This window comes from Staurois parvus, unplaced genomic scaffold (genome assembly GCF_062004578.1).
Source record: "Staurois parvus isolate SC_StPar_1 unplaced genomic scaffold, SC_StPar_1.0 ptg000365l, whole genome shotgun sequence".
Lineage (NCBI taxonomy): Eukaryota > Metazoa > Chordata > Amphibia > Anura > Ranidae > Staurois > Staurois parvus.
This window is the reverse complement of record NW_028318161.1, coordinates 2,561,225-2,574,824: the sequence shown is the minus strand read 5'-3', so window position 1 is coordinate 2,574,824 and position 13,600 is coordinate 2,561,225. Positions and strand designations below refer to the sequence as shown.

At 42.6% G+C, this 13,600-nt stretch overlaps 1 protein-coding gene across 2 annotated transcripts in view; it reads left to right on the top strand.

The window, feature by feature from the left end:
• LOC149456272 (ligand of Numb protein X 2-like) overlaps positions 1 to 13,600 on the top strand; it is a 97,957-nt gene that overhangs the window by 20,631 nt on the left and 63,726 nt on the right. The window contains exon 1 of one of the 2 annotated variants that reach the window (XM_089685197.1): positions 4,016 to 4,197. The exons of the other annotated variant lie outside the window; for it this stretch is intronic. The gene's annotated coding sequence lies outside the window, so the exon portion shown is untranslated. Of the gene's footprint in view, positions 1 to 4,015; positions 4,198 to 13,600 lie in introns of those variants that run through there. 2 annotated transcript variants of the gene reach the window in all.

Here is a 13,600-nt window from a genome sequence, read left to right as displayed (position 1 = left end):
TCCTTTGCATAATGTGAGTTTGAGTAGGTGTATTCTTGAAAAAAAAACACTATGTATGAGCCTGATATCTTCTCCCAACAAGGCATGGACTCCACTAGACCTCTGAAGGTATGCTGTGGTATTTGGCGCCAAGCTGTCAATAACAGATCCTTTAAGTCTTGTCAGTTGTGAGGTGGGGGCTCCATGGATTGAACTTGTTTTTCCAGCACATCCCACAGATGTTTGATTGGATTGCGATTTGGAGAATTTGGAGGCAAGTCAACACCGTGAACCCTTTTGATGTGTTTGATGTTTTATTGCTCCATGATCTAGTTCTGATGCTCAGTACCAATTGTAGGTACTTTTGGCTGTGGGCACCCTGACCAGTCTGTGGCAGCCCCATACGCAACAAACTGTGATACACTCTGTGTTCTGACACTTTTCTGTCGGGACCAGCAGTCATTGGACCAGACTACACGGGTCAGTCTTCGCTCTCCACATTCATCACTGAATCTTGGCCACCATGTCCTGTTGCTGGTTTGCTGGTTTTCTTGGAACACTTTTTGTCAGTCCTAACCACTGCAGATTGGGAATGTCCCACAAAAGCTGCAGTTTTGGAGTTGCTCTGATCCAGTCGTCTAGCCATTACAATTTAGCCCTTGTCAGAGTTGCACAAATTCTTATGCTTACCTTTTATTTCTGCTTTCAAGACCTAAACTTTCAGATGCCATTGTAATGAGACAGTCAATGTTCATTAATTTTACTGGTCAGTAGTTCAAATGCTATGAATAGGGATGCATCAATACCCTTTTATGATTGAGTACCGATACTTTGTGGCGCAGTTTGCGGCAATATAAAATGCATGGACTCAAATTGCACCACAAAGAATAGCATGTGATTTGATCAAGAATGCTACTCCTTGCTGAATTTCATGCACTTTCCCCACTGCTCCTGTGTGAACCCAGGCTTATCATAGCCTGAGTTCACACAGGAGCGGTGTGGGAAACCTCCCTGCACCGATCCCATGCTGTCACAGAAGAAAAAGCTGAGGATTTTAAATCTTAGCGACTTTTTCTCCTCTTAGTGCAGGGATGACAGTACGGCTAAATGGCTTCTGAATGGTCAGCACAGTGGCAGTGCTGACCAATCAGAAACCATCTAGCATGTACTGCCATCCCTGCAAGGAGAGGACAGAAAGCCACTTCACAGGTCTTGGGATTTCAAATCTCCTTGCAGGGATGACAGTATGGGCTAGACGGCTTCTCATTATGACTCTGAAAATGGCTGAAACATATCAATCTTTACCAGGATTTGATTCCTTTTTTATGTCTTGATGGAACAATAAAGTGATTATTTTAACCTCAAGATGCTCTGGTGCCATACTCTCACTCTTCTACTATATCCATAGACAGCAAGTACTATGTAAGTCTGGGCACAGACATTTGGATCTCATCCTACAATAAGAGGTTTTCTTTGGGGTAGTAGCACCATTACTCTGCATTTGAGAGGAAAGGAAGCCACAGGGATTTTAAATCCCAAGCTTTTCCTTCTGTGACCGTATGGGATCAGTGCAGGGAGGTTTACCACACAACTCCTGTGTGACAAGCCTGGGTTCACACAGGAGCAGTGGAGAAACCGCATGCAATTTGGGCAGGAATCGCATTCTTGTTCAAATTGCCTTCTGTAATTTTCGGTGCAATTTGCGTCTTTACATTTTGTATTGATGCAGTACTCGTGAAAATACTTAGTATCAGCACCAAAACCGGTATCAGTGCATCCCTAGTTATGAATGATTACTGTATATGAAAGAGTAAGCATTTAACAAAGTGAGTGCCACATCAATGTTTGTCACGGGGGGGGGGGGGGGGCAGCAGTCTCCTCATTCTTCTTGACATGGCTCATGCCCCACCCTTTGTCACAATCAATGCTTCAGACCTTGGCTGGTCTGGGCCTCCTATGCATTCCTACTGGCCAGTAAAGCTGACTATAATGGTGGATCAGTAGGCATGTGTAGGGGTGGAATTTATCGACAAGCTCCAAAATCACTGCAATGTGTCTGAAATGTACCTGTCAGAACAGGCAAAAATGTGGCCATGACAGGACAGTTTGGGAGGCAGTTGAAGCAGCCCCCCTGCCCCAGTTCTTTATGTTAAAGACTGCTATAATAACTTTAAAATCTATAGTCATTAAAAATACACAGATTTATTTTTATCCCTGGTTTACACTTGCGTGGCAAGCGTTTGCATGGGCACAAGTTCATTTATTTTTTTAAAAATGCGGTCGCATTCGATTTTCCTGCAGTTCCCACACCTGAAAATGCACTCCAGGCAGAGATGCTTGGGGTGCCATCCAAAATGAGTAGTTTGTTTGACTGCAGGTGGTTGCGGGTGTGGGAACAATTTCCGCATCTGCAACCAGCCTGCACAGTTCGAACAAGGGCTAAAGCCATGTAGAGAAGGGCGACTTGTATTGTTGACTTGCCAATACTGACCAGCCTAAATGATTTTGCTATGTCAAAGCCTGGAACTCTGCAATTGACAGAGTATTTTGCTAATTAAATGAAAGAGGCAGCCATTTTTTTAATGGCTGCCACATGATCATGAAGAAAAAGCATAATTATTCCATTAGGTGTATGACAAAACTGCAGGTGTCCATGTAAGATGATCCAGAACTTCCCTGCTATTTAAAGAGATTGAAAACTGATATACCACACTGGATCACAACTATGGTCAAAGCATGAAACGTAAATTTTATCGCAGGTGTGAAAATGCCAGAAGTTACGTTCTATTAATAGTTTGTATGCCACAGTACATTTGTTATCATTATAGTAGAGTTTCATCCTACCGGATGACCATCGGAATATGCAAGTACTATGTATCAGAAACAATTACACAATTGACATTTTTCCATAAAATACTGTTTTTACCTTTTATTTTTACCCTTTTTTTTTTTCTTTGTATCTCCGTGCTGCTGATCTCATGCATCCTCCTTTAGCCAGCTTTATATGCACTCACCCCATCCTTGCTTTTACAGCCACTGCATCTGTTAGTGAAGTAAATAGTTTGGACCGGCTTGATCCAAACAAACTATTTAAACATACCCAAAACATGGAGTTTGCTGGTTTGAGTCATCCCCTGGTTTCTTTGTCTTGGATATTCCAGCAACAAAATGTCTCCACCTTAATTCCTGACTCTGCACCTGTTGGTCTGTACTTTCCGTGATATATCCTGGAACTGCACTGGAGAAAGTTTTGCTTTGATAGATTGCATAGTCTCTTGTTATGAAAAAAAAGTTTTATTAGTTTTTCAGTATAGTATCCTTTTTCACGTGTATTTGACTTACAGTGCATTTAGATAAGATTCAAGCATTATTATAAGTGTTTTTGTTTTTTTTGCTGTTCTTTTCCCCAGCTGTGGTGTTTTTTTTTTTTTTGCATATGTCTCATATCGAAAATGAAGAGGTTACTAAAGTTTTATAAACATTTTCGTACGACCGAATACAACTTTGGAAGTGATGTAATGCATTCTTTAGTTTCTGAGCATGTGTATTCTTGGTCTGGTTTTTTTTTTCCCAGACGAATACTGTACTGATTAAATGAAAATGGATTTCTCTGTTCTTACAAGAAAAACATTTTCATGCCTGTCCCTTCGGATATTGTCACATGAACTGTTGTGATCGTCAGTCAAAGCGGTGTACGAATGGTCAGATTATCAGACAATCCCTCTAAAAGCGATTTTTGTCGTCTGGTTTTTTGATCGTTTATACTAGGCATAAGCCTTGTTAAAGTACAACCTTCTAACTATTACTTGATGCTGCCGTTTTGAATGCCAGACCAAGTTGTTTAATCATTCTATTTCAATGTTAAATACCTTGCTGTAGCTGAGATGAGTTGGTGCTAGTTATGAAGAGTTCCTTCTCGTGAAACTAAAGATGACTAGGCCTCTTTCGCTCCTTACTCCCCCTACGCAGCTCCTCCCGCACGAGGTGCTTGTTAATAAGATGGAAATTCCTGGCATGTCACAGAAGAGTGGAGGGTTTTGGCAAGTAAGAGTTTTCTCAGCTGCTTGCTCACCTATTAGCTGGGCAATCTAATATACTTCTCTGAGACAGGAAGAGTTGCCTATTGCCATACAGCTGTGTTGGACAGTCACTTTTTGCATGGTATTCCTGAAATTTTCCTCTTCACAATTGCATTGTATGAAGGAGCACAGCTTTGGGGTATGTTACCTTTGCATTACTGATCCTATCAATAGGGCAGTTTGTGTTTTCAACTATTACATTACAACAGGACTATTATTGTGTGTTTGGTTTTCAGCTCTGTTGGTAGAAAATGCACTTGTATTATGGACAAAGCCTTTAAAGTAATGTGATACAAATTATATCTAGTCTTTCAGAGATGTTTATGTTCCCTTACACAGTTTTTGTTTGGGTCCAAGACATTTTATCCTGTAGGGGTCAATTTTTTTTTCTCTTGTATCTGTATTGCTGAAAGATGTCTTTCCATTTGTATGCAGCTTCCTTTACACTCTTACCATATGTCTACACTGATTGTACTGTATGTGTGAATATTGTAGTTATAACTGGTAAATCCTATTCCTGATCATGGATACTGATTTTTTTTTTTTTTTTTTTAACAGAAGAAATTGTAGCTAATGCTCATTCTCTAGCTTCTCTTTGTGAACAGACCCTGCCCATACCTTTGTCCATATAAACCAGCTATGTGCTTTACACATAGAATAGCTTAGCTGCCACAGTGGTTCAGACTTCAGAACAATGTCAGTGACCTTTTCTTTCTCTCTCATTTACTGTACTTTGTTATACCAGTATTATTATTATTTATTTCAGTAGGTTTCCTAAATAGTACCCAGAAGTGATATTTTCATTTTGGGTGGTAGCTTGGTCACTGACCACCTTGTAGTATTAGCCACTAATGAGATTTTACAGCACTTATTTGGTCTTCAGCTCCTAATAGAGTTTGACAACTTCATTTGATTTTGTAATTGCTGTACAAGTTTGGCGGAGTTGTGATTTCTGGTAGAGATATCTCACCACTGATGTTAAGACTTAAACATAAAAACCAGCATGTTATTTCCAGGAATCATTAAAACTTGAGATATATGATTTGGGTTAACTCTCAACATTAATTAAAATACGTCGTGTATAAAGTAGAACCCAGCAAATCAATTCAGTTTTGTTTATTTGCTGGAAAGCAATGCTTTACTGTTTGAACCAGATTTGTTCATGTGAACTAAATATACATTGCACTTGGTAAAGAAATATACTACTTTAGTAGTTTAATTAATTTTCAAAACAGATGGTGGAATACATACCTTAGATTGTACGCCCCTTGAGGGATAGGGACTGATGTGAATGTACAATATATATGTAAAGCGCTGCGTAAATTGACAGCGCTATATAAGTACCTGAAATAAATAATAAATACATTATTAAAAATGGGATCCACTCTGGATCGCACTGGGTGAGTGTAGGTCAGGCAACTTGACTTTCTCTTGGAGGGGGAATAGTGTTGTTGCTAAACTATGTACGTGGTCCTTTGCAACCCCTTTTACCACAGTAATTGAATTACATAGGCATCAATAGGGGCAAGTAATAAACTCCACTCTGCCTAATTACTTGCTCATCACTCTTGTCGTGGAAATGAAGACCACGTATCTAGCAGTGGATTAATACGAAGTCTGATACATGTGAACACATTCATTTAAGGAGACACAAGGGAGTGCTGGAAAAGGAAAAGTGAGCAAAGCTGGGTGGAGATTTTACAAAGACTCCTCCACTGTGTGAGTGTGTGTGTGTGTGTGTGTATATATATATATATATATATATATATATATATATATATATGTGTGTGTGTGTGTGTGTGTGTGTGTGTGTGTGTGTGTGTGTGTATGTATATGTGTGTGTGTGTATATATATATATATATATATATATATATATATATATATATATATATATATATATATATATATATACATCTATCTATTTAATATATCTACATTTCTCAGTCAAGCATGAATAATCACATTTAAATCTATGGACAGAATAGCAAAAATGTATAAAAAGCTGTGGAGCTTAGGGTAAACTGGTACGGGGGGGGGGGGCAGGTGCATGAATGGCAAAGTTAAAGCCCACAAAGTATGTATATTATTATTATACAGTATTTATAAAGTGCCAATAGTTCGCTCAGCACTGTACATTACAAAGGGGGACAGAACAATACCAATACAATGCAAAACATGAGGGAATTGAGGGCCCTGCTCTTTCGAGCTTACAATCTAGGAGGGAGGGGATGGTGGCACAGGAGCAGAAAACTGTGGGGGATGGAGTGGTAGGAAGAGTGGAGGAGGTCGGCAAGTTAGCAGGGGGTGGGGTAGGCTTCCCTGAAGAGGTGGGTTTTCAGGGTGCGCCTAAAGGAGAGGAGAGTAGGTGATAATCTGATGGCTTGGGGCAGGGAGTTCCAGAGGATGGGTGACACCCTGGAGAAGTCCTGGAGGTGGGCATGGGAGGAGGAGACCAGGGAACTAGAGAGAAGAAGGTCTTGTGAGGAGCGGAGTGTGCATGCTGGGCGGTACTTGGATATTAGGTCAGTGATGTAGTTCGGGGTAGTATGGTGGACAGCTTTGTACGTCAGTGTTAGGATTTTGAATTTGATCCGTTGCGCAATCGGAAGCCAGTGGAGGGATTGGCAGAGGGGGGTGGCAGAGATGGAGCGGTTGGAAAGGTGAATGAGTCTGGCAGCCGTATTCAGGATCAACTGAAGCGGGGATAGCCAGCGGCGAGGCAGGCCAGTGAGGAGGGAGTTGCAGTAGTCCAGTCGTGATATGATGAGGGAGTGGATGAGCTGTTTAGTGGTTTCTGGAGTTAGGAACGTGCGGATTTTGGCGATGTTGCGGAGGTGGAGTCTGCACGAGTTAGTTAAAGATTGGACTTGGGGCTGGAAGGATAGGTTGGAGTCCAGAATGACACCAAGTACTCTGGCCTGCGGGGTGGGTTTGATGGTGGCATTGTTGGACGTGGCGGTGAAGTCAATGGGGGGTGGTGTCCAGGCTGGGGGGAAGACAAGAAACTCGGTTTTGGAGAGGTTCAGTTTAAGGAAGTGGAGCAACATCCAGTATATGTCGCTCAGTAGATGTGTGATTCGGGCGGAGACTGAGGGGGTGAGGTGGGGGGTTGAGAGATTTGTGTGTCGTCGGCATAGAGGTGGTAGTTGAAGCCGTGAGAGTGTATGAGTTGGCCAAGGGAGGAGGTATAGATGGAGAAGAGAAGGGGCCCGAGGACAGAGCCTTGAGGGACCCCAACAGAGAGGGGGAGTGAGGGGGAGGTGGTAGCATTATAGGTAACGCTGAAAGAGCGTTGTGACAGGTAGGATGAGAGCCAGAAGAGAGCAGAATCTCTGAGGCCGAGGGAGTGTAGTTTTTTGAGGAGAAGGGGGTGGTCGACCGTGTCGAAGGGAGAGAGGTCAAGGAGTAGGAGCACTGAATAGTGGCCATTAGCTTTGGCAGTTAGCAGGTCGTTGGAGAGTTTGAGTAAGGCAGTTTCGGTGGAGTGTAGGGGACGGAAGCAGGACTGTAGGGGGTCGAGGAGGTTGTTGTCGTTGAGGTGAGAGCATAGGCGGGTGTAGACTAGGCGCTCGAGGAGTTTAGATGTAAATGGGAGCAGAGAGATGGGTCTGAGGTTGTTCGGGTCATTGGGGTCCAGGGAGGGCTTTTTAAGTATGGGGGTGATGCGTGCATGTTTCAGAGGGGAGGGGAAAGAGCCGGAGGAGAGGGAGAGATTGAAGATGTGGGTGAGGGAGCGTAGGATGGAGGGGGAGGGAAGTCGTAGGAGTTGTGAGGGGATAGGATCGAGGGGGCAGGTGGTGAGGCGGGCATCAGAGAGGATCTTGGAGACTTCTTCGATCGTAGCAAGGTCAAAGATGCGGAGTGTTGGGGGAGCTTCAGTATGAGGAATGTAGGGTGGGGTGGAAGTGGAGGTCAGAGCAGTGGTGGGGCCGTGGGAGAGGGGTGATGAGGGGGTAGCTGAGTGAGGGGGAACGGGGTTGGAGGGAGTTTGAGCAGCGATGAAGTCCCTGCGGGTTATGTCGAGGGGGAGGGGGGATGAGGGGGTAGCTGTGTGAGAGGGGACGGGTTGAGAGGGCGTGTAAGTTGCGGTGATGTCCTTGCGAATTGTGTCAATCTTGTTTTTGAAGTGATTGGCAATCTCAAGGGCAGTGAGTGAGGTGCTGGGTGGAGGTGGGGGTGGCGAGAGTAGAGAGTTGAAGGTGGAGAAGAGTCGGTGAGGATTGGAGGAGAGGGCCTTGATGAGGGTCAGGAAGTAGGCTTGTTTGGCTGCGTGGAGGGAGGAGGTGTAGGTGTGGAAGGCAGATTTGTAGCGGGTGAAGGCTTGTTGGGATTTGGTTTTGCGCCATAGTCGCTCCAGGGCACGACTGTGTCGTTTGAAGGTTTTGGTGTGATCAGTCTGCCAGGGCTGGAGCGGTCGGGTCTGATGTTGTGTGTGGTTAAAGGCGCTAGTGAGTCAAGGGCTGTTGACAGCACATTGTTGTAGGCAGTCATAGCCAAGTCGGGGCAGGATGGGGAGGATGCTGTCGTGGAGTTGATCAGCTGCAGAGTGGAGGGGGGCAGGGTTAAGGTTGCGGAGGTTATGGCTGGTAGTAGTGTGACATTTGAAGGGGTAGGCGTTGGAGGACAAGGAGATACAGAAGGTAATCAGGTTGTGGTCAGAGAGAGGGAAGGGGGTGTTAGTGAGGTTGTGGGGAGCGCAGCGGTTGGAGAAGACAAGATCAAGGATATTACCATTGGAGTGGGTGGTGGATTGTATGCACTGTGCAAGTGCAAAGGAGGAGGTTAAGTGGAGGAGATGGGATGTGTCCGGGTTGTTGAGGTTGACAGGGATGTTGAAATCCCCAAGGATGATGGTGGGTAGCTGAGAAGAGAGGAAAAAGGGTAGCCAGGAGGAAAAGTCATCCAGGAAGCGGGATATGGATCCAGGAGGCCGGTATATCACAGCAGGTCTAAAATTCATAAAGTCTAACAGCCTTTGTTACGCAGAAGGAATGATTCTTGGAAGTGTGAAGTCCTCTTCCTTTTGCATGGGTGGGGGTCAGCCATACATCCAGATGCAGTGTCCCCAAAACAAGCCATCTTGGGAAGGTCCACCCTCAGAGCAATGAACATAGCAGAGCACAAAAGGATGTCAGCAACAGGTACACTTTACTCAGTAAAAAGATAACCATCCGCTTACATCAAGGAACAGAAGTATCAGCACCACTGGAGTGGGGTCAGCAAACCTCAAAATTCACAGCACACAACTGCAACAAGTTTCTTAGTATAAAGCTCCTTTCTCAAGCATCTTGATACTGGAGAAAATAGCTTGATGCCCAGAAACGTGTTGCCGTTTTCCCCATCCACTGCTGACAGCATTTTTAAGCTGTATGCTGTGCACCTCACATGGGGCTTCCGAGCTCTTTTTCGGAGTTCTGGTTATGCTGCTATTGTCCAAACACCGGCTCCTGGCTAAGGCTGTGCTAATGAGCTGCTTTTGAATCCTGGATCTTTCTGCTATTCACCTTTTTTTATGATGTGTCAGTTTCAGATTTGCTGACCCCACTCCAGTGGTGCTGATACTTCCGAATTCTTCTGATCCAGATTCTTGCCTTTTTACTGAATAAAGTGTACCTGTTGCTGACATCCATTTGCACTCTACTCTCTATATTCATAGTTCCATGGACAGCTTTCAAAGAACAAGATAATGACCCCAGTCAGTACCAGACATATGCATAAATCGGAGATACAGGTCAATCTTCAGTACGTTCCAGTATCTTCCCACAATACGCACACAAAACATTTTCACAACTGGCATTAACCCTCCAAAGGAACATGCTCTTTATTAGTCTTAAAGCATCAGCCTAATTTACGAAGCCCAAACTCCTAATCCTTGAAGCCTGAAGCATTTTGGAAGGCTAGGTTACCCTGAACTGAAGTCAAGATACCTCAAGTCCATCCATGAAGTGATATGCAATATCTTCTTCTCCCTTCATCCATGCTAAATATACCCTCCTACTGACAGTCCTATCCATATACACAACTATACATTTTTCATGAACATTTAGCAGTAATCCAGAGTATAAATTCAGTGTTTTCCTTGATATTTAGGATCGGTTCACATTGGTGCGATTTCTCTTGCGTCTGCCTTCATGCTGCAATGCACAACAGTGGAAATTACATTATTCTCTACAGTGCCCATTCACATCAATGCAACATGGTGCAGCAAGTTTTTTAAAAAAAAAAAAAGGTGCAGGTGCTCCTTTTACTGCTGCATAGTACATTTTTTGGCCCCATCAACTTCAATGGGATCTCATGAAAAAACACATGTACTTGCATTTTTGGTGTGTTTTTAGAGGGTTTTGTGTCGAAAAAGCAGTCTCCTCTTACAAAAAAAAAAAAAAAACCTCACAAAGCATAAAAATGCATGATTATTCAGCCGTATTAGGGCTAGTTGTTGTGTTTTTTTTTTTACTTGAGATCAATATATTCCTTGAGGATAACAAGACAGCAGGTTAAGTATTAACAAGAATTCCTTGCCTTTCTCTTGGTCTTGCAAAGTGGGAAATGATTTGTAGTAAAATAAATGCAGCAGTCTTGTCTGTGTGCCATCTAATGATATAACAAAATGGGTCACATTTATGAATCTGACTGTGGGGGACATACTGTAACTGTCTTTAATAATTTGTTATCTCTCTCAACCAATCAAATTGTCTCTATGTAGCATGAGGTAAATATAAGGAAAATATGAAGCCATTAGGATTACACAGAGACATATCTACGTTCACCTCAGACTGTCATGAATTTTCAGAGTGAGATTTGTTTTCAAAAGTTTTGTTTGTTTGATTTGTGAATATCATAAATATTTATTTCACAATAGACAATAGAAAACCTATCAAATGTTTACCCTCTTCCCGTTGCTGCCTCCTGGCCCTTTAAGAGGATCCAAATGCCGAGAGGTGGGCATTCTGATCATGTGACCACTGTGATTGGCTGTCACAGTGGTCACATGATCAAAAAGCTTCCGAGTACATTGGAAGCTGTCTGTGACACTTTAGTTATAGTGTTGCTGGCATCAATTTCAACATTTCAATTTTTTTTTTCTTAAAATGGTACATCCTCTTAGTTAAACCTTTTGATATGTTTTCTGTTGTGAATAACATATGGGGTTATAAGATTTGCAAATCATTGTAATTTGTTTTTATGTAGATTTACACAGTGTCCCAACTTTTTTGGAATTGGGGTTGTAATTTTCTGACAATTCCCATATATGTAGGGCTCATTCAAGACAGGGATTTGTGAAAGAAAACTATGATTTAAAATCTTTTATTCTCTAGCTGTGATGCTTACAAATGCCACTGGTTCATATAACCGCATTTCAAAAAAAGGTTTGTAGTGCTTTATCATAGCCGGCCTCCTCCATAGAATGAACTGTCCAGAGAGCCCTAAGGCTGACAAATAGTATTAGTGTTGCATTACTGAAGATCTCTAGGTGACTCAGCTAGTCCTATAGAGTATGATGTAAAATTTAGCCCAACATTTGCTCAGACTAGCAAAATGCACCCACAATCTTTTAAAGAATTAGCCCAAGGGATGGAAATTGCTTTAATAGTATCATAAATGTAAAGCCAACCTTAGGTAAGCAGTACCTGTGTGCAATCAATTACAAGTTAAATATATGTAAACCCAATCACTAAAACTTTTTATATGAGCTTTAACATATTAATGATGTTTCAGAAGAATTTTCTGTATTTTTAAATCTTTCTTTAAAATAATGCCTATTGGTCCTCCTATGAAGGTCCTAATTCAGACCTTTCCTGTTCTGTGGTAGTAACTCTCAGTCCCTGCCTCCCAGTTGTGCTTCTGCATTGTCACCCTGTCACTTAGGCTTCTGATAGAATGCATGTAGGAAATGGCTGCAAAGAGGTTACAGGAGACCTGCAGCATTGATGTTAAATAGAAGAATAAAAGGTGGAAACAAGTATTCTATAAATGGTAGCTGTGTGATACACAATACAAATGAAACATGAAACAACAAATCCACTTTTAGGGCAATTTTTCATCATATTCAAGGAATATTCAGTTAATTGACCTAGGGAAAAAAGCAGACCATCAATGTAAACAAAAACCAAAATCAGCAAGTGTTCTGCTCCTATGTATTGGTAGTGTGAATGTGTTGAATCGATTCACGATTTGCCAGATTTTCAGTCATTTGTGATAGGTTTTTGTAGATGAAGAATAAGTGTGGTGTAAATTCATCAGATTGCTGCTTCTACAGGAGTTTTGTGTTTTGCCTGTAGAGCAGCTCTGTAGCATACTACGTGTCCATGTACATTAGGATGATTAGAGGCATATATTAAACTCAATGTTTAGAGGCAGAAAAAAAAAACCTTCTGGTTTGTGTTTTCCTAAACTTGCCTGAACTCTATATCAGCGTTTTTTTCTGCCAAGAGAACTGGTGGTTTTTTGAATTCCAGTGTGCATGGAGCCTTAAAGCAGAGTTCCACCTGAAAAAAAAAAAGTCAGCAGCTACAAAAACTGTAGCTGCTGACTTTTAAAATACAGACACTTACCTGTCCCTCGGCCCAGTGGTGTCCTCACCACCGCTGGTTTCACCGGCTGTCTTCTCTCCCTGGCACCAGCATCTTCAGTGTGCGCACCCGGCTGTGACAGTTTGCGGCTTCACAGCCGGGTGCCCACTGCACATGCGCGAGAAGCTCTGCGCTTTGTGAATGGCCCTGTAGTCTTCTGGGACCTGTCACTTGTCCCAGAAGACTATGGGGAGGGAGAAGGAGAACAACTTCCGTTTTCAAACGCCTAGGTGATCGCAGCGTAAGTGGGAGCGGATACCTGTCAAATTCGGGTACCCACTCCCCAAAGGTGCCAAACCTTAATGGGAAGCGGGGGAGAAAGGCTTAAAGCGGAACTTCCCCTTTTGGGTGGAGCTCCACTTTAAAGTAAACATTTTGTGCTTGCTTAAAGTAGATCTCCAACCAGAGTTGGGGTAATTTCCTCACCCAATCACTTTCATCCATTAGGGGACAGCATCTCTTGTCTAGAGTGTGGTTAGTGTGTTTGTCTGACATCAGAGATTATAGGACTACTCTGCTCATTCGGCCTGATTTGTCAGGGGTCTGTTAGGTTTCACTTTGTTGTTTACATGGAAAAAGGAGTCTTTCAGAAAGCACTCCAAAATCACAGGACATAATAGAAATTTATGGGAAAGTGCAGCTATCTCGCACAAAAACTGTGGGTTATTTTTGCTTTGCCCATAGCGCAGTGGGACAGTGTGAAGCCGCCCTTAGTTCTACACTTACATGAATACGATCTGCATCATGTTTAATGGCCTTGCCTCCAGGTGAATTTAATGTCTTCACTTTCTTTTTTTTGTAATTCCGCATAATGGCTGTAGCAATGCATTGTCCTGTCAGATGACATCAGATGTCACAATCTTTAATTGCAGTAGCTGTGTACATACCTATATTCTTGTATATTGCCAGCTCAGTCTTGTTCACTTAACTAGTTGCAATAAACATATTTTTAAATTTAGGAAGGTTAAATT